This window comes from Hemicordylus capensis, chromosome 2, assembly GCF_027244095.1.
Source record: "Hemicordylus capensis ecotype Gifberg chromosome 2, rHemCap1.1.pri, whole genome shotgun sequence".
NCBI lineage: Eukaryota > Metazoa > Chordata > Lepidosauria > Squamata > Cordylidae > Hemicordylus > Hemicordylus capensis.
In genome coordinates, this window is record NC_069658.1 from 29,426,268 (window position 1) to 29,446,751 (window position 20,484).

General features: G+C 45.9%; 1 long non-coding RNA gene across 2 annotated transcripts; it reads left to right on the forward strand.

Annotated features, from left to right (window-relative positions):
- Window positions 1-9,255: 9,255 nt before the first annotated feature.
- Window positions 9,256-17,305, forward strand: LOC128342061 (uncharacterized). 2 transcript variants are annotated; one of them, XR_008314749.1, is made up of 5 exons: window positions 9,256-10,775; window positions 11,098-11,186; window positions 11,306-11,516; window positions 12,519-12,591; window positions 16,746-17,305. It is a non-coding gene; the product is annotated as an uncharacterized LOC128342061 (long non-coding RNA). The 2 variants fall into 2 exon arrangements; XR_008314748.1 differs by having other exon boundaries at window positions 9,257-11,186.
- Window positions 17,306-20,484: the final 3,179 nt, after the last annotated feature.

The following is a 20,484-nucleotide window of genomic DNA, read 5'->3' on the forward strand; positions in this document are numbered from 1 at the left end:
TGCAGCTCTCCCTGCCTTGTCCCCTCAACCCTACTGGGATCTGACCAGCCCGGACCTTCTCATCCCTACTGCGCCCTGAAGGAAATGAAAGCCCCACAGGAGGAATGCCATGCCCTTCTCCAGTCTCTACAGGGCCACCCAAGCAACTAGATAACATGGCATCCAGACAGTAACCCAAACAGTACTTCAGACCAGAGGCGGATTAACGTAGTAGCAAATGTAGCATTTGCTACGGGCCCCACGTTTTTGAGGGCCCTGCATGCCCGGCTTCCAACTGGGAATTAAAGTTAAAACTTTACCTGTTTTATTTGGTCCATATTAGATCAAATATCCCTTTTCTGCTAAATGTGCCTTTTAAGAGAAGGCCCAGCACAGCATCTGTCCAGTGGCTGTTGCTGGTGCCTACCACATTTTCCTTTTTAGAGTGTGAGCCCTTTAGAGACAGAGAAGCATCTATCCACTCTGTTTTTCTATGTAAACCACTTTGAGAATTTTGATTGAAAAATGGTATATAAATGTTCACTGTCGTTGTAATAAGTGTGAGTTTGTGGCTTGGTCTCCCATACTCCAAAATATAGCAAATGACAAAAATTGAATTACTTTACTATGCAAGTAAATAATTTACATTTTAATATTTATGTGCATTTAAAAAAAAAAATTAGGGCCCCTTTATAACATATGCTACAGGCCCCGCACTGGCTTAATCCGGCCCTGCTTCAGACACTGCAACAGCTCGATTATCCTTCAGTCTTTCAAAATAAACATCAGCAACAAGAGCTTTACTCTTGACTTCGCAGCAACGATGGAAGCTTTTCCACCAGATCACTGCTCTTAGTAGTGGTAGCTCTACTTTTCAACCCTCCTTCTGGCCAAGGAAAATCAGCTTTTATTTGTTTTCATTACCCATGTGAACAGCCACAAGCCTTAAAGACTTCCCTAAAATGGTCCAGATTTAATCACTCCAGACTCAGAGAGGCTATTCCCACAATCAACGGAAAGCGGGATAAGGTTGCTTAGCCTGCTTTCCGTTGATCATGGGAACCACCAGGCTCGCGGGTAAGCCCGGTGCTCCCAAGGCAGCTAGCCTGCCTAAAATACCCTCCCCTTAAATTAGGTTAACAGAGCGAGCACTCAGTTAACCTCATTTTGTTGCTTGTGTATCGTGCCCAGCGACACACGAGTAGACCCCCGACTGGGGGGTCTCTTCAGGATGCCCCACACACTTGCACGGGGCATTCTGGAACTTCTGGGTGTCAGCTGGCCCCCTCCACCTTTGCCGGCTCCCTCCACCTTTGCCGGCTCTGTGACAGAGCCGGCAATCATGTGGGTGGCCAGTCCGGCTGCCCAGGACTCTGGGCAGGCTCATCTGCAGGGAGAGTGAGCTAGGTCCGCTCTCCCCGGAGTCCTGACACAAGCTCTTCTCATGGATCATGAGGAGCTTCAGAGCCTTCCAACCAATTATTGCTTATGCAGTTTCAGGATTCTACAGTGTTCACCGGGCATCAAGCTGTTCATCTCCCTTCTTCAAATGACACCAAAAGCAGTTGTCAGCACGATGACTATGTGTGGTAGGTGGTTATTATCTGTATTTCAGTGTGCTTCTTTGGACATTTTTAACAGAGGGTGTGTGATATTGGAGTGTATGTGGCTCTGGTGGTCTGAGAGGCTTGTCAGGAATGAAAACCACTGCTGTTAGAAGAGCCAAGGAGCCTGCTATGGGAAATTAAATCTTCCATCATATCACTGGTATATCCTAGGCATGTGATCCAGCTCTTTTCCAACCTGTGCTTAATTGCCACCTTTCCAGTGTGTGTGTTTACTCTTCCTTGTCCTTCAGCCAATACTGTCGGAATCAAAAGGTAATATGCAGCAAGAGCTCTGGATGCCTGTGACCATTTCCTGAGCAGGCATCATGCCCAAAGCAGGCCATTCCTTAGCTGTTCTGCATGGAAGCCAGGACTGAATCACCAGCACAGCAGCACTAAATGCAGCAGCTTCCCTGGTGCCGAGGACAGTTGGATCTCATTACTAGGGGTGATTCTCTTTTATTTAGCAGGGGGGAGAGTAACTGGCCCTGTCCCAGCACAGTACCTCCAGTGACTGTTGCTGGTGTCTACCTTATGTTTCTTTTTAGATTGTGAGCCCTTTGGGGACAGGGAGCCATCTGGTTGATTTATTATTTCTCTGTGTAAACCGCCCTGAGCCATTTTTGGAAGGGTGGTATAGAAATCGAATAAATAAATAAATAAACCTCTTGCTTCATGGTTAGCAGCTTTATGTCAGATTCCATGATGAGTCATAGAAGCAGGATCTTAGTCCCCATGAAACTAACAAAAGTAAGCTGCCTTAAGTGGAAATGAACCACACATATAATTGTGACCCTTCTTGGCACAGCTGATGGAACAAAGCTCATGCTGAGTTCCTCATGCATCATCATCTAACCACTGAGATAGGAAGGGGTATTATTAAGATGCTTTGCTTTCAATCTGAAAATTGAAAAAGAGTGACTTTGGCCATTCCTCAACTTAAATAGATCTTTACCAATTTCCTCTCCTTGCCAACGCCTCTCCTGAAACATTGCTTAAACCCTCTGCCAATCAAAACGCCAGGTGTTGTGTACATTAGTTATCATGATGGAGTCAGGACTCTTGCTGTGCAGTGGGAGGTTCATCTGACAGGTTATTACTAAATTTATTTTGCACTGACACCTAATGTCAGACGCACTTGGCTGTATTTTCAATCATCATTTTTTAAGAACATGAGAAAAGTCAGTTCCTTTCCCCACCACCGCCACCATTCCTAAGTTTTCAAATAAGTTGTGTTTTTGAGGTCTATATTTCTTGCTGCAAATCATCAGAACCTATTGTTCTTTGCGGCGGAGATCTCTATAAAATGAGGTATTGACCTTTGTCAGTTTTTAAGGAAGTAGGGTTGTGCCTGAACCACAGTTTGAAGTACGGTTCGAACACTTTTAGGGAAATTCAAATGGGAACTTTAAGAAAAAGAAGAGCAGGTGCTTACCTGCGCCCTACCACCCCATCCTGCTGGGGTGGTGCGCACCCCCCAAAGTCCCATGTGCCATCAACATGCACATGGTATCTGCACATGCATGGGCACCATTTGCATGATCAGCATGATGTTGCTGACCATGCATGTGCTCACACATTCATGGATGCTTTTTTAAAGCCAAATTCTGGGTTACGGCCCATTTGACCCACGAGTATACACCTTAGGTTCTGGCAACAGATGTGCACCACCCCAGCAGGAAGCTAGAAGGGGTGGTGGAGAGCAGGTATGCACCTGCTCTCCTTTTTCTTAAAGTTCCCATTTGAATTTCCCTAAAAGTGCTTGAACCGTGTTTTGAACTGCGGTTCGGGCACATCCCTACTAGCAAGTAGTATTCTGTCACAACAGGCCTGTAGCCTTATGCACCCCTAGCTGCGAAGAAGCCCCACGGAACTCAGTAGGATTTGCTTCTAAGTAAAAATGCCGAAGAGTGGCCAGTCCTGCCATTCTAACCATACTTCTATGTAAATCGGCAAAGGATGGCAGCCAACGATTGCCGGCAATGTCCTGCTTGAAGACAGTGCTCTAGGACTTTATTAAAAGGTACTCCATAAATAAGGGGTGGGCGAGCTTGGCCCTTCAGCTGTGGTTGAACTACAATTCCCATCATCCCCAGCCACAATTGATTGTGGCTGAAGAAGATGGGAGTTGTAGGTCAGCAACAGCTGGAAGGCCAAGCTTGCCCACCCCTTATCTGGCTGCTTCCCTCCCTCTTGTCTCTCCCTGCCACAGCTTTAACCCCACATGCACAGGCTGCGCATTCGCCTGGAGACCAGCCTTCACATGTTATGTTGAACACAGGCACAGCAGTACATTTCCTATCTGCACCAGGCATTTCAGTGACCAGTACTGAGGTTTTAAAATAAACGCGGGTGCAGCCATTCACACAAAAACCTATTGTCATTTTATGATGCCCCTTCCCATTTTATGATGCCCCATCTCAATACTCTTGAGATGGGATGCAAAACCCCAGGCAGGGAATACTAGGCTGTTCTCTTTCAAGCATTCTTGCCATCCTGAAAACTACACCTTATTAAGAGTGCAAAGATTTGGATGGCATCCATGTATCACTGAAGACAGCAAGGAGTTGTTTAATTAGGGCAGAGAATGCCAAGGGAATGAATTTCTTATGCCAGTTAATGTCTCTCTGGGTGGTGTCTAAATGGCAAGGCATTTATGAGGATCATTGCATCAAGACAAATTACTTTATTTTTCAACACATCGAGTGTTTAGTGTTGATACAAATGTCACCATATGGCTAAAGGGCACTGGTGTAGGTACATCAAAGTTATAATGAGTAGCTATATTTGTTGTTTCTCTTTCTTTGATTTAAGCTACAATCCCTCCAAACTGTTGGAGATGGAGTTCCAGTGCATCGACCTTTTGCACCAACTATCCTAATGACCACTAGGGGCGCTGGGAGTAGAGACAGTGAGTCAGGGTCTCCCTATCTGTCCCTACTCTATGACCCCTGATCTGACTCTTCAGCTCTTCCTGTGCTGTCACAATCCTTCCTTTCCTCTTATGGAAACCTCTCTCTCTCTCCTTACCTAGTCATTATGTAGTCCTTTAAATTAGGATTAGGTCTTTCCTATCCAAGTGTATTTAACCAATTAAAACTTAGTATTTAGTTCTACAAGAATCTCCATGTGTTTTCTCTAAATAGCTGCAACAACACAACCAACCTCTGCTACCTACTCTGTAACTGGAGTGTGTGCTCTCTTCCTTAGTGCTCTGCTGTTTACCTGCTGGAGATAAAATTAACAACCCGCAACTCAAACAATGGCTGACATCCAGTCTCAATTACTCCTGAGTAGTTCTTTTAAAAGGAAGGAGTCCTTTAGAGTAACTCCTGAGTAGTACTATTGAGTAATCCCAGAGTGATCTTAGCATTGGCTAAAATTTTGTTGGTTTGGGAAGAACTAGGAAACAACTGGTGAACTGATGTAAATGGATAGATTATTCTGGAGTTGGAGTAGGAGTACCTTGAACTATTGATACTGACGTTTTTGTATACATGTAACTGTATGGTTGGTTGTAGGGATGTGCATGGACCCGGGTGAGGGTGGCTCAAAAGGGTGGGGGGTAGGACTTTAAGGATGGGGAGGTGCACTTACCCCCCCCCCCACTTTCCCTCCACCGGCGCTGGAGTTCAGTAAAATGCCTCAGAGCAGCAGTGTACCTCCCTACCACCCCTTCTCCTCCTTCGGCCGAAAGTGGCTGGAAGTACCAAGCGTGCGTCAGGTGTGCGAGCACATGATCACAGCATACGTGCGTGGCATGCACATGCACGCCGGCCGAAGAAGAAGGGGCGACAAGGAGGTATGCTGCCGCCCTGAGGCATTTTACTAAACTCCAGCTCTGGCAGGGAGAAAGCGGGGGGGGAGGGGTAGGTGCGCTCTCCCCCGCCCTTAAAGTCCTACCCTCCACCCCTGCCAAACATTCGAACCGGCCAGTGTTCAAACCTATTTGGAGGCCTGTAAAAGGGCCTCTGAACAGGTTTGCGCACATCCCTAGGTGGTTATGTTATATCTTGCATTGTACTTATGGTCCACTGCTTGTATTCTGTTTTGGCCTATTCACTGCAATTAATCTACTCATACTGATACTATTGAGTAACTTAGTCTGGATGTCAGTCAATGACTTCAGAGCCATCATGGGGCTGCTTCAAACTTGAGGGAGGGACAGGATATAAGTGGTTCTCACAAGTGAGTGTGTGCGCGCGCACATCTTTCCTATTACCTTATTACATTTTTATCCCACTTTCTCCAAGGAGCTAAGGACAGCATCCCTGGGGTTTATCTCCATTCATCCTCACAACAACCCTGTAAGGTAGATTGGACTGATTGGTGGTGGCTGGCTCAGGGCCACTTTGTGAGCATCATGCCTGAGTGGAGACACGTGACCTGAACACAGGTCTCCCTAGTCAGAGTCTATCCACTTCACCACAATGAGTTGGAAGTGGAAATTTCTCAAGGTCAGAGAAGGCCCACATCTGTACAAGAAACTGCTGTGGGTAGAGAGGCTGATTTTGTAGGATTCGTCTTTTCCTCTTTGCAGCGCTGGGATAGGACTGGGGTTGCTGTTGGAAAGCTTCCATCTTTTGTTGTTGCTGTTCCAGTGAGAAGTTCTGCTGTATTAAAGGCACAACTTGAACATTTGGACAATCCAACGTGATGCTTACTCTTTGTGAAAAATCACTCTGTGCTTGGAGTGAGGAAAGAGAAGAATTTGTGACTGGCTCCAGCTACTGAACATTGTCTACGGCTGGTGGGTTGGGAATGTAGGAACATAGGAAGGTGCCCTATGCAGAGTCTGACCATTGGCCCATCTAGCACGGTATGGTCTACACTGACTGGCAGTGGGTTCTCCAAAGTTTCAGGCAGGAATCTCTCTCAGCCCTATATTGGAGATGCTGGAGATTGAACCTGGGACCCTCTGCAGGTTTCCTGCATGACCTGTCCCCTTAGTTAAGAAGGGTCTGCCCTGGTTGCATATGAATGGAAGATTACTTGTGTGAGCACTGTAAGGGATGGAGCACCCTTAAGGGATGGAGCCACGCTGGGAAGAGCAGAAGGTTCCAAGTTCCCTCCCTGGCATCTCCAAGATAGGGCTGAGATTCCTGCCTGCAACCTTGGAGAAGCCACTGCCAGTCTGTGAAGACAATGCTGAGCTAGATAGACCAATGGTCTGACTCAGTTTATGGCAGCTTCCTGTGTTCCTGTGACCCCCCCACACCCCGCCCCCCGCAATAACCATATTAGAATACACAGAGGTGGCCCAGAAAATGGGCAGAACTGCTATTTGAGGGCCAACTGTATTAGGGTTTTTTAATTAATGTGCTTGCAAAAGGGAAGTAAAAGAGCAGTTTGAAATTTTCAGGATTAGAAAGATCCTCTGCTTCTCTGGGGCATGGTGTCATTTTGGAATTATTAATCCGGTTATCAGGTGTTAAAAAATATTTTGAGTTAAAATAGTTCAAATATGATTATTCAATATTTTTTCTAAATATCTATACCTATATTTATCTAAGGCGTACCCATCACTAATCCCATGCATGGCAGCTCTCGCAAGAGTTCATGAGCAAGCTGCTGGCAGGGGGAGAGGAAAGCAGCAGTGCCTGCGGACAGGCAACGGGGAAAAGAAAATGGTGACAGGTGGGAAGAAAACAGTGGCGGATGGGCGAGGAATGAAAATGCGGGGTGGGGGGATGAGAACAGAGGGAAAACTGAGAGGGAGCAGGGAAGGAGAGGGGAGAACTAGAGGCACAGATGCTCTGCGCCTGGTCCATATTAATCTTTCCCCCAGCATATTCCAGTGTAAAAATTATTGCACTCCGCTAATTTAATTTAAATGTCAAGATTTAAATTAAATGTCAGAATTTATTTTAAAAATAAAATAAAAGCAATCTGTGCTACTTAAAACAATTAACAGTTGGTATTCCCATTGTGTTAGAAGATGGGATCTAAATAAAATGATGATCATAACCAACACAACTCAAATATATAACTGACGCTCTACATAATCTCTTATTTGTTTTGTCAGATGTTTTTCATAGCATGTAGACAAAGGAACCCGGATGTGCAAGAATTATATGATCCCCAAAGTGGGGGATTGGGGTAGGGCTGTAGCTTTGTGGAAATGTTGCTCTAATGTGTCCAGCCAGTAGGTGGCACTAGCATCTCCTAGTAGTGATCTTCATTGGAGGCAGAGCCCCTCCCTTCTTCCTGCCTGTGCTTCTTGTTGAACTTGTCTCTTCCTGTTAGCAATAACAATAGCATAGCAATAACAATAGCAATAGCACTTACATTTATATACTGCTCTATAGCCGGAGCTCTCTAAGCGGTTTACAATGATTTAGCATATTGCCCCCAACATCCTGGGTACTCATTTTACCGACCTCGGAAGGATGGAAGGCTGAGTCAACCTTGAGCCCCTGGTCAGGATCGAACTTGTAACCTTCTGGTTACAGGGCGGCAGTTTTTTTTACCACTGCACCACCAGGGGCTCCTGTTACATGATAAAGTAGCCTGAGCCTATAATGGCTGCCTTCCTCTGAGCTCTCATGCAGTAGCTTTGTGGTAGAGCATCTGCTTTTGTATGCAGACAGTCTCAGTTTCAGTCCCTGGCAAAATCTCCAGGTAGGGCTGGGCAAGTTTCCTGCCTGAAACCTTGAAGAGTTGCTGCCCGTCAATGTAGACAGGGGTGGAGCTATAATAGGACGCTCGGGTCCTAAGAACATGTGCTTCCCTGCCTCTGGGGCCGCCAGACTCATCTCTGGGGCCTCCTCACTCACCTGCTCGCCTCCCCATAGCGCAGTGCACCATGCACCCCAGCGGTGCTCCCCAGCAGCAGGCTCATGCAGCCCACGGCCTCTTCCTGCCCATCCTCAGCGCTATGCTGCACGGCTGGTAGGAGCACATCATCACCAGAGGAGAGTCCGCCACTGCCACGGCCGCCACCATTGGGAGAGGTAGGGAGTGTGCCACCGCGTACGGGGGCTGCCCATTAGAACATGGGCCACATGCCCTCCCTACTACGCCACTGTGTGTTGACAATACTAAGCAAGATGGACCGAGGTCTGGCTCAATATAAGGCAGCTTCCTATGTTCCTCTGCCCAAATTAAGTTCCGAGATCACAGTAATTAGGAAAAATGGATTCTTTGGTTTAGAATGTGCCAAAACAAATATCACAAAGAGGCACTAATCCATAAGCAAGATGTCTGTCAAAAGATAAGTCCTGTGGCTGCTATTCCTGGCCACCTTGTGCCTGCTCCATTATAGCAGCTTGAGTGGATTTTGCATTCCAGCCATTTGGTACGAGGAGACAATCGGGCAAGCTACGCACCAGATATGGAATACCACGTTTCTTCCAATAGACATCTGTCAAAGAGGACGTCAAATGTTAAATTGAACCAAACTCGTCTTCAAGTGGCTTTAGGAACCCAGCTCAAGAGGAGCACGTACAAAAGATCAGATTCAAATACGAAAGGGATATAAAGTGCACATGGGCAAAGTCGGTCAAACGTATTACGTGTGAAAGAGAAAGTGGAACATCCTCTGCTCAGCAAAATGGACGGAAAAACAGGGAAAGGTGAAGCTGTGCCGCTAACAAGGCAATATAAGACTCATAATAAGGAATAGTGGTATGTTTCCCTCCTGATGGTATCTGCTTCTAAGACCTTTGTGGGATGGGGCCATAGTTCAGAGCATCTGCTTTGTATGCCAAAGGTCCCAGGTTCAGTGCCTGGAGAAGCTACTGCCAATCAGTGTAGGCAATACTGAGCTACATCCAATGGTCTGACTTTCTATGTTCCTAAAGCAGGTTCAGGTCAAAAACAGCCATTGAAATAGGGGAGAAATATTTCCACCAAAACACTTGGGGTGGCGGGAGGGCTCACAAATAGCAAGGTACCTGCATTTCCCCCAGCCCAAGATGTGCAGGGAACTTAAAGTTGGTGCCACATATCTCAACTTCTTGGAAGTAGCCCAGTTTAGCTAGAGGTACGCCCCCTGATTGCACCTCCCACCAAGGCCCTGGATGCTATTCTAGCCTATCATGTGCTGCCCTTGAACTGGCAAGCCTTCGTTACATCAGCTACTTCACAGCTATTGGTCACAAATGCAAAGGGGGTGGGTTCTCCTGGAACAAACCAGAGTTCCATGAAGAGCATGGGTTCATACATAGCATGCACCTAAGCTGGGACATTACTGGGGATGACTTCAATTCTTGGTTATTCTTCCATTCTTGGTTATCTTCTTTATATATAATTCTCGAAGGCATACCCGTGGATAATCCTGTGTGTGGCAGCTGTCGTGAGAGTTTGCGAGCAGAAGCACAGTGGTGACTGGGCAGTGGCTATTCCATATGCAGATAGGGAGGAGGAGCCTTTGAGAGCAGAAGCACCATGGTGATAGGGCAGTGGTGATTCCATATGCAGATAGGGAGGGGGAGGAGCCTGTGGCACCATGGTGATTGGGCAGTAGGGATTCAATATGCAGATAGGGAGGAGTAGCCTGTGATGGTTAAGGGCAGTTGGAATGCAGCTGTTACTGGTTGGAAGATGTTCTTGATTGTAGAGGAGAGGAAAGGATATAAAAGGATAGTGGGCAGGGGTCTGTGAAGAGAGGGGTTGTGAGATAAGAAAGAGCCCCTTCAGGAGAAAGAGGCTGCCACTGTGTGAATTAGATGAGGAAACAAGATGAACAAGATCTGTTAACTCAGGAAGAGAAAGAGAGAGAAAGAGAAGAAGGGGGGAAGAGAGAAAGCAGGAAGGGCAAGCGATGGGCCCAAGCCTGTCAGTGGCATGAGGGGAATGAGTGGCTATGGCAGCAGTGGCAGCAAGGAAGGACTCAGTCAACCACCACTGCTGCTGTTTGGGGCTACCGAGGCCATTGGCAGAGGGAGGCAGGCAAGGGACAGGCCCGGGCCTGTCAGCGGCCTGAGGGGAATGAGCAGCCAGCAGCTGTGGTTGACCAGGCCCTTCCTTGCTGCCGTCACTGCCATGGTGGCAGTAGCAAGGAAGGGCTCAGTCAACTGCTGCTGCTCCTGTAGGGAGGAGCAGGAGTGGGGCTCGGGTGAGGAGGTCTCTGGGGATAGGGGGCTGCAGCTTGGCCAATAGGCGCCAGCAACATTGCAGCTGCGACCAAGAGGGGTGAGGGGGATGGAAGCAACCAGATGGAGGAGGAGCAGCAGGAGTGCAGCTCAGGTGAGGATGGAGAGATCTCTAAGGTGAGGGGGGCTGTGGCAGGCAGTGAGGGGAGCCATCAAATACTAGTACGCAGATGCTCTACACAGGTTAAGCTAGTTCTTGGTTAATTCTTGCGTGAAAAGGTAATGGTTAATTAAAAGTAATGGTTAGATTACTTTTAGTTATCCATTACATTACTTTTAATTAACTGTTAAAGTAATGGTTAATTAAAAGTAATTATATTTCTTGGTCAATTCTTGGTTATTCTTCAGTTCTTGATTGTTCTTCCATTCTTCTTTGCTTGTTCTTGAAGTTCCTTGACTTCCATTCTTGGTCACAGATCTAGGTTTCCCTTCCTGAGGGAACATGCGGTTCCTGCCATTGGATGGGTTCACATGATCTCAGACAACTGGGTAACCAGAACTGCAGGTAGGTTCCATGCTATGTGTGAATCCACCGTTAGATTGTGAAAATATCCAAATTCTCTCCCATTCTGCTGCTGCAGCACCATCAGTTTTTCCCCTTTCCACTGCTATTTCTCCTTTAAGGATCAGCCACACAGGAGCCCAACAAATTAGAGCCTGCATAGTGAATGGGATGCTGACAATGCCACATGGCCCGTCAGATGTGGCTGTGTGATGACATCACTGAGGGCAAGTGATGTCAATGAAGAGTGACAGCAAGAGAAGTCAGAGATGTCCAGAACTGTCAAAATCTGAGATGTTTTCAACACTGCTGAAAATGTTCTTGAAAAACTAGGTCAGCTCAACCTTATACATGACAACTTTTTACAGTAATCTAGTCACATATACTTGTAATGGGGAAGAGAACAACCTCAAAACAGTAGTGCACATGCTGGTAACATCTAGGCTTGACTTTTACAATGTGTTCTGTATAGGGCTGCCTTTGTACATGGTCCAGAAGTTCAGTTAGTACAAAATGTAGCAGCCAGGTTGGTCTCTGAAACAATGCAAAGAGACCACACTACCCCAGTTTTGAAAATGTTACAGTGGCTGCCAATAAATTCCAGGCAAAATACAAAGTGCTGGTAATTACAGTACCTATAAAACCCTAAATGGCGTAGGCCCAGGTACCCAGAAGAGCACCTTCTGCATAGTCCTTGCTACCAGAGCCGTATCTGAAATTGGGCGGATGTGTTGAAAAAGCACAAGCCATCCTAGGCTCCCAAGAAAAGGGACCTCAGAGGGCCCCTCACCTGCCTTCCCAGATTACCTGCTGCCTCTTGCCCCCAGGCGAACCCCTTGTGCACCTGCTGCCTCTGCGGAGGTTTCACTAAACCCGCTCCAAGACCTCGGTCTCAGTAGCTGCAGTGGCATGCTTGGTTCTGTTTGCCGGCAATAGCATGGTAAGATGATGTCATGGGCTGCTGCCAAGCCGTGATGTCATCATAGTGTGCCACTGCTAGCAAACAGAACCAAGCCACACTGCTGTGGTGGCTGAGACGAAGGGCTTGAAGTGGGCTAATTGGAGCTGCTGCAGAGGTGACAGGTGAGCACAGGGACCACCCAGGGGTGGGGTTGAAGCAGAAGGTAACCTGTGGGGTCAGGTAAAGTAGCATTGCACCACTGCCTGGGAGCTGATTTAAGTATTTTCACAAAAGTGCTCTTGCACAGTACTGTTGGGGAAGCTGTTTACATGTGCAATAGCCTCAGTGTCTTTTTAATACCAATGGAAGACTGCACAGAATCTTCGCAATTGGGACAAGTTATTGTTTTCTCCCTGTACTTTTAATTTTTGCAGAAGCATACAAAAGAAAAAGAATTACAAAAAAGAACAGTTAAAATTAAACTCAGGAATAAATAGAACACGTCAGGTTGGTGTTTGTTTTTGGATTATTACTTAATCACTTCAGAATATTTTAAAATACAATTATACAATTAATATCATTTCCAACCTTTTAGGTCTTGTATACACAGGTGTTTTGGTATCAATAATATTTTAGAAGGATAACTAATGCTCCAGAAAGAAGCATTTATGACTGGGAGGAGCAGACGCTTTTAGTTGGGCAGAGAGCTTGTCCTGTCCCAGCAACTCCCAAACTTTATCAAACTAACATTTACTTTTTGGAAGGTTTTTCTTTTTCCATTCCTTGGCAAGGTAACATTTTGGACAGGTTAGTTAAGAATTTCAGTGGGACTTAGGAATGACTAGTATGTGATACATCATCATGATGCTAGAACACAAAGTGTTATTTAAAATTACAGAGGGAAAGGAGGGAATCAACTGGGGGTACCATATATTGAAAGATATGACTGAAGAAACAGTTACCCCATGGACTGAGTGTTAATGTTATCAGGGCAAAGTATTCAGGCCAAGATCCAAAGCACAGCCCTTGTAGTTCTATACACCTCCAGAGTGCTTTGGGTGTGTGTTTCTTGAACATCATGCATCCGCATGCCCTCCCACCCCACTGTCTGTTCGTGTGGACCCCAGACAGTGGAGCAGTGGAGCCTGCAGCCATTTTTACCATAGATGTTGAGGGAGGGAGAGTACCGGACTCAGTGATTTCTACCATGCATCGCTGTGCATTGTGGGATACGTGGAGGCAGGGGATCTATCTGGCCTATCTATTGCTGCTCTGCTCGCCACAGCAGCAATCAGATGGAGTATGTACAGTGAGCAGGGTGGCGGTGGTGGTTGTGTGAGGGAAGGCAGGACCGCTCCTGCTTTTCCTCTGGCTTCCCCAGCCCTGGGAAAGGTTGTATGAATGACCTCAGTATCTGCTAATAAATGAACTTGTCCACATGCCTTGATCTAAAGAGTGGCACCCAGCGGCTGCAGGGGCATTCAGCCTATGGAACTCTGCCTTGCACAGACAGGCTAAAACAATGCTTGATTTCAAGTACACACACACTCAGCACCACGACAGCCTCCACTGTGGGGGCAATAGCTGCTGCCATGTGACGTGCATGCCATGTGACCCTTGGCATGCTGCTTTTTCCTCATTTCTACTGCCCTTTCCTCATTTCCATTTCTGCTTCCTTCCCCTTTTCATTACCAGCCCAGCAGCATGCAAAGGAGGAGTTGAAAGAGGCCATAAACAACTCGCCCTGAGGCAGGCTAGGCAGCTTACTTGCCCTTTCATGCTGCTCTTGGGTTCCCTTTTTACCTGGCCTTTTTTTGCTTCCTTATAGGTTAGGCTGCAGTTAATCTTAGGGCACCCTCAGAAGGTATTCCCTAGCTGCAGAATCTGTTCTGGACTTCAGGGGCCTAATTGGGAGTTTGTGGTTTAAAACCTAATGTCACAAGAAAGAATGAAATTTCATACTGTGGACCAATTTTCAGGAGCCAAAGCAAAATGGCGGGGAGTCAGGTCAGCCCTGCAGGCTAACCTATTAGTCCCCTCTAGAAAGTTTATTGCAAAATTGAAAGGCTTGGAGGAAAAGGAACTGAAAAACTGTTGAAAATGGTACAGAGCACAAATTGGAATCAGTCAAAATTAAAGTATGACATTGGTTAATAGAAATATTTTTTCAAGAGCAAAGTCAGATTCATGTGAAGAAGCAAGATTTAAATGGATCTTTGCATATGAGAGCTAGTTCACACATGGCATTTTTACTGATGTGGATCAGTCGGCCTCCATCTCAGTTTCCATGTCTCCATGAACATAAGCCAGCTGAGCACATCACACTAGTAGCAACTTTTCAATATCTTAGAAGTTGGGGTGTTGAAACAGCCCTTAGACCTTCATTACGCTTGCCTGTGCCAAAGGGGTTGTTGCTTACCCCACACCCCTAGCTCAAAAACCAACCCTTGCAAGCTTTGACAGTGCATGGAGGGCAGGGAGGAGGGAAGGGTGCTAGCAGTTTCCTCTTCTCTCCTCCTGCTTCCTGTAAGCTGTGTGAGGAGAGACTCTCCTTGCAAGGCTTGCAAGGGTCAGATTGGTCCCATAGAGCTGCTCCCATGGCAATGGCAGGGGCATTTTACCACCCTGTTGGCACCCCAATACTCTGCTGCCTGAGGCAACCACCTCACCTCACCTCATGAAAGGGCCGTCTCCGCTTGGCCACTAGGTGCTACTATCCAGGAAGGCCTGACTGTTTCAGCAGGGCAATGGAGTTCACTTGTGGTTTCACAATATCAGAGAATAGAGGTGTACGAGCCGACGGGGTTTGACTCCAGCCCAGATTCGAACCGAACCAGCCTGGCCAGTATTGTGCACATCCCTGTCAGAGAGCCTTGACCGGATGCTGGTGATTCTTCGGTGGCCTCCAGTGCCCTACCTTTTTTGTTCTGCTGAAGTTTTGAATGGTTGGACTATGCACGAATACATCAGGTTAAAATATGGCAGCTCTTGATCAAAAACCCATAATGGCCATTTCAAGCTGGGGGGAAAAAAATTTTAGGGTGCCATGCTGTTGCAATGGAAATCATAAATACTAGCAATACTATTAGTAGTCATGGTAATCCACAAAGACCACCCTTTATTTTTATCATCCCTTTTCTTGCTGGCTTAGTCTTCCTAATGAAAATCAACTGGCATTCATGTCTGTGTTTTACAGCTTCCCCCAGCAGCAAGCATTTGGGAACCTGAGCTTGCTATCTATTATCAGGCTTTTGGTAATTATACAGATGCAAAAATACAACTGCATTTGAACTGCCTGAGTGCTGTTCAATAAGGGTGTGCACAAAACCAGATGGCCCGGTTCTGTTTAAGTCCAAACTGGACCCGAACAGGTCTGGGCCAGTTTGGTTTTGCCCCTCATCGAATCCCCTGGGTTCAGTTTGGTTCAGGGGGTCTGCGAGTCCTTTTTTAAAAAATTAGTACTTACACCTTCTGGGGGGCTTCTCCGAGGCAGTGGGGTGGGGAGGTCTACAAAGGTCCCCCCCACCCACTGGCCTTCCTTGTGCCAAAAATTGCCCAATTCGGGCATTCTTTGGCCCTTTCCAGGCCTTTCCCCCTCCTGGTGGCCATTTTGGAGGCCATCACGCATGCACAATGGGCCTTTGCATGGCCTGAGTCAAGACCTGGCCACGCAGAGGCCCATTGCACATGTGGGGTGGCCTCCAAAATGGCCACTGCGATGGTGGAAAGGCCCGGAAAGGGCTGAAGAACACCTGAACTAGGTGATTTTTGGCACAAGGAAGGCTGGCAGGGGGGAGGGGGTACCTTCATGGATTCCCCCCCCCCCACAGTGGCCTCGGAGAAGCCCCCTGGAGGGTATAAGTACTAAAAGGTTTTTTTTAAAAAATTTAAAAAAATTACTCGCAAGCCCCCCCAATGGCCCGAGGGAGTCAGTCCGGGGTTGGACCAAACGAGGTGGTTTGGTTCGACCCCGAACTGTTGAACCGATCCGGTTCTACATTGAACACATTCGTACATCCCTACTGTTCAAATTTGGAGCACACTGAGCAAATTGCAAATGGTACCGAATGCCAAATGAGACACACATTAAAGGAAAGTAGTGCATGCTTTGTCCTCCTGGTGGTGTTGATTCACTAAAGGCACAACTGTATGCTGAAGGCATCAGAAATTCGGAATCACCCCAGTAAAAGGGAGACTTGCCTGAGAATAGATAGTCACTTACTTCTTTCTGGCATGTGTCCGCTATCAGGCCAGGTGTGCACAACTTGTACGGTGCTAAAAAGAATGCAGCCTCCCAAAGGTGTTCAGCCACTCTCTCATCTCCATTTTTGTAACTGTGTAGGTCACAAGCAAGAACAGGAGGCATCTCAGACTCCCAGGGAGCTACCAGAAACATAGGCTCCCACTGTCCCTATTAGGGACAGTCCCTAGGAAATCACTGTCCCTATTTTTGCCTCTTGGGGATGTCTTGGTCAAAAAATTTTTTTTCATGTGTTCCTAGAACTGTCATTCAGGATTCAGCTCCCTCACCAGTGTCTCTGGTCTAGAAGTTAAATCTCCAAGTGGGTGGGTGGGTGCATCATGTCAAGTGCAGTGTTTTCAAGCCTTTTTGTTTTTTCTTTTTCTTTCTTTCTTTCTTTTTCTTTTTCTTTTTTTTTTAGAAAGAATCTTTATTTTAGAATAAGAAGAAATAAAAAGATGACGACATCTTGAATTTCCAATTTACAGAAAATACAAGTAGCATAGCAGATAATCTAAAGAAAAGAAAAGAAAATGGAAACCTCTTCCCGAATTATCACCAATCCTGCTTAATAAAGAAATAATAAAAAGTAACTATACCATTCAGGAGTATGAGTGACATTAAACGTTAAATTCCAGATTGACCAAAAAAAAAAGAGGAAAAATAAATGCATCACAAAGTCTACCCAGTATATTTCAGTAATAAAAAGTTATTTCTAGAGATGAAAGACGGCCCCTAAAAGGCTAATATAAATTCCATAACAACAACTAATAGGAAGAAGGGGAAGAAGAAGAAAAGAAAAGAAAAACCAAAGCAATAATTTGTAAATAGATATGAATTATGATATGCATTATAAAAGTTTTACAGGTAATACTAGAATATCTGAAAGCAAATAACAAATTAGCTGCATGTTTAATATATGACCAGAAAATAGTATTTCCTAAGCTACTCAACTATAATTATAGATATGTTATATTATTACTAGATGTTTTCAAGCCTTTTTCATCCTGAGGTATGCATACATTTAAAAAAATGTATTGGGACACAGCCAACATGTGTGTGTGTATGCATGTATGTGTGTGTGCATGGGAGGGAGGCAACATATCATGCAGTATTTATTTATTTCTGCTTCCTTTCTGTTCTTTATTTTATTTTTTGTAACCGTCCCTTATGTCCTTCCTGGTGCATTATGGAGCAAGTTGGTTTCAAAGGTGGAAAGCTTTAACTCCCTGCTTTTAAACCCTGCTGTAGTCCACTTGAATGTCAATAGGTACACAAGACTAAGGTATTATGCATTGCTATGCACAGCATATTGTAAGTGGAATCCAGGTTTCAGCAATATGTAACAGGCGGGGTAGGGATGGGGCGCTTTCGCAGTGTTTCCTGGTATGATCATTGGTTGTTAAAAACATACCCCTATTTTCACCTGCAAAATGTTGGAGGGTATGGACTAAGCTCATCTGCTTTGGAAATCTGGAATAATGTACTCTAAAGAAAAGTTGTGCCCTTGAGTCGGTGTTGACTCCTGGTGACCACAGAGCCATGTGATTTTCTTGGGTAGAATACAGGAGGGGTTTACCATTGCCTGCTTTATATTTGTGGCATGCTTATACTCAGAATTGTACACTGTGGTGTGTTTGGTTAATCCATTCCTTGATCTAGGCCAGCTTTTGAATAGTGCTTTAGTTACTTTTATTCCAGTCCTGAAGTAAAGGTGGGGCTAACAAACAGCCAACAGCAAGGGCACTAAAAGCAGACTGCACTTTTGACTGATTGATTAAGTGCGTTGTCGACTCTTAACGACCAGACAGATAGATTCTCTCCAGGATGATCTGGCTTCAGTTTGGCCTCTCTGTAAATAATATCCATTCTCTATGGTTCCGCGGTTTCCTTTGTTGTATTTCCTGCTTCAAATATATAAATTCACAAACTGAGAGTCATGCACAGTGATCAGCTGTTGAGAAGATACATTTCTCTTCCAAGGCAGAACAGAACACCTTGGTTGAGACGTTTGCCCCAGTGGGGATCCTGTAGAGAGTGTGGGTGGTGGAATCAGAAAGGAAAAGGGAGAGAAAGGAGGATAAAATGGAGTTGTTTCTGAATAAACCTTTAGTTAATCTACATAAGGTTTCCTTGTGTGTATGAGAAAAGCAGCTATAAAACAACCTGCCCGCTATCTTGAATTATACAGATTAAATGGGCATGTTTGGAGATCTCAGGGTGTACCCCAGGCCAGGGATTCTCAGCGTTGGGTCCCCAGATATTATTGGACTTCAACTCCCATAATCCCCAGCCCCTGTGGCCTTTGGTTGGGGATTATAGGAGTTGAAGTCCAATAACATCTGGGGACCCAACATTGAGAATCCCTGCCCCAGGCCCCTTGCCTTCTTTCCACCACTTTCCAGCACCCACTTACAGCCTCTTCACATCACTAGTCTCCTTTCTAGGATCTGACCAAGCTGTGAGGTCAGGAATGAAAGAACAAAATTGAGAGGCTGGAAGAGTGAGATCCAAAGGTGTAGGGGAGCTAGACCACCAGGCAGGTCCCTTAGGGCATGGCGGGCGGCGGGCGGGGGGGCATTCCTAGTCTTCCTTTGCCCAACTTCCTTACAGCCTCCTTAAAGTAGAGTTGCCATGCCCTCTGGAATTCCGGGTTTCACCCAGATTTTAAGCATCTCACTCAGATTGCTTAGCCCACCCAGATTCACCCAAAATTTCAGCTTTCATTTTTTACTTCTTATTTTTTTAAAAAAGCTAAGCTCTAGCCCTTGTAGAAGCGGAGTTATGGAGCAAAATGTGCAGTCACTATGCTGCTCAACATTTCCTCAGAAACGTGGTGGTTCATTTCTTTGGTATATTTACCACTAAATATGCTCCAAGAAGAACATATGCCACTAAGAGCCAGTATGGTGTAATGGTTAGGGGGTGGACTAGGAATGGGGAGATGCAAGTTCTAATCCCTGTTCCTCCATGAAACTCACTGGCTGACTCTGGACCAATCAAATTAGGTTCCTGGATTTGGAAAGCCAGAATATGGCAACCCTACCTTAAAGCCCCCAATCTTTCCCTCCTAGGAAATGACAGAGTGTTTTGACGAGGAAGATCCTAGTCAGTTTCGGGGTGAAAGATTGAAACAGAGAGGCCACAATGATTGAGGGTAGACCGCAAGGCAGCTTCCTTAAGTGGATCTGCCTGATCCCTTGCCTTCACTCTTGCACCTTCCTGAGCCCCACGTACAGCCTCTTCAGTCACTTCCTTTCCCCCCACCTCCTGCATTTCTCCCTGCTGGGATCTGACAAAGCATTATGCCCAGGATGAGCCCAGTCAGGCTGGGGAGAGGTGAAGGAGTGAAACAGAGAATGCAAGAGAAGCGATCCAGGGGCGTTGCCACCGTGGGCCAATGGGGTTAAAAGAACCTGGGCAACTTTGGCTATCCAGCTGCTGTTGAACTACAGTAAATAAATTGTGACTGGGGATGATGGGAGACGTAGTTCAACAACAGCTGGACAGCCCAGGTTGCCTACCTCTGCAGATGCTCTAGAAAAAGTCAAACACAGAATAACTGCAGGATAATATTCTCTAGAGAACCAAATAAGAAAGAAAGAAACTGCAATCCTATGCACGCTTACATAGGAGTATGGTCCACTAACGAGGTGAAACTTACTTCTCATTAAACGTGCATAAGATCACTCTGGAAATCTACCAGATGAGTGCAACATAAAAATTGTTCAATTCAGTTTATTTTTTTTAAACGAAAATATAATGAGTTCAAATATGCCCCCCAAAACAATGCAAAAAGTGGCTATATTTACCCTGGATATAAATTGGGCCGCACTCTTAACGCACAATGTAAAACCCAAATTGTGTGTGAATTGCTCCCCGAGAGCTCGCAGGTACTTTGTGGGTAAACCTGGCTGATAGACCCGTCCTCCATCAATTTCTTTAAGCCCCTTTTAAAGCCCCCCAAACTGGTGGCCATCAGCACATCCCATGGCAGAAAATCCCATAGATTAAGCAAATTATCACAGGTCTCTCTCTCATTAATCTGCAAATTAAGTTAATGGGCAGGAAGCTCTGATCCTCAAACAACTAGACTGACATCCATCCTGTTGGAATGATTGATGGGTGTCGCTTCTTCCCCCCTCCCTGACCACCCATCC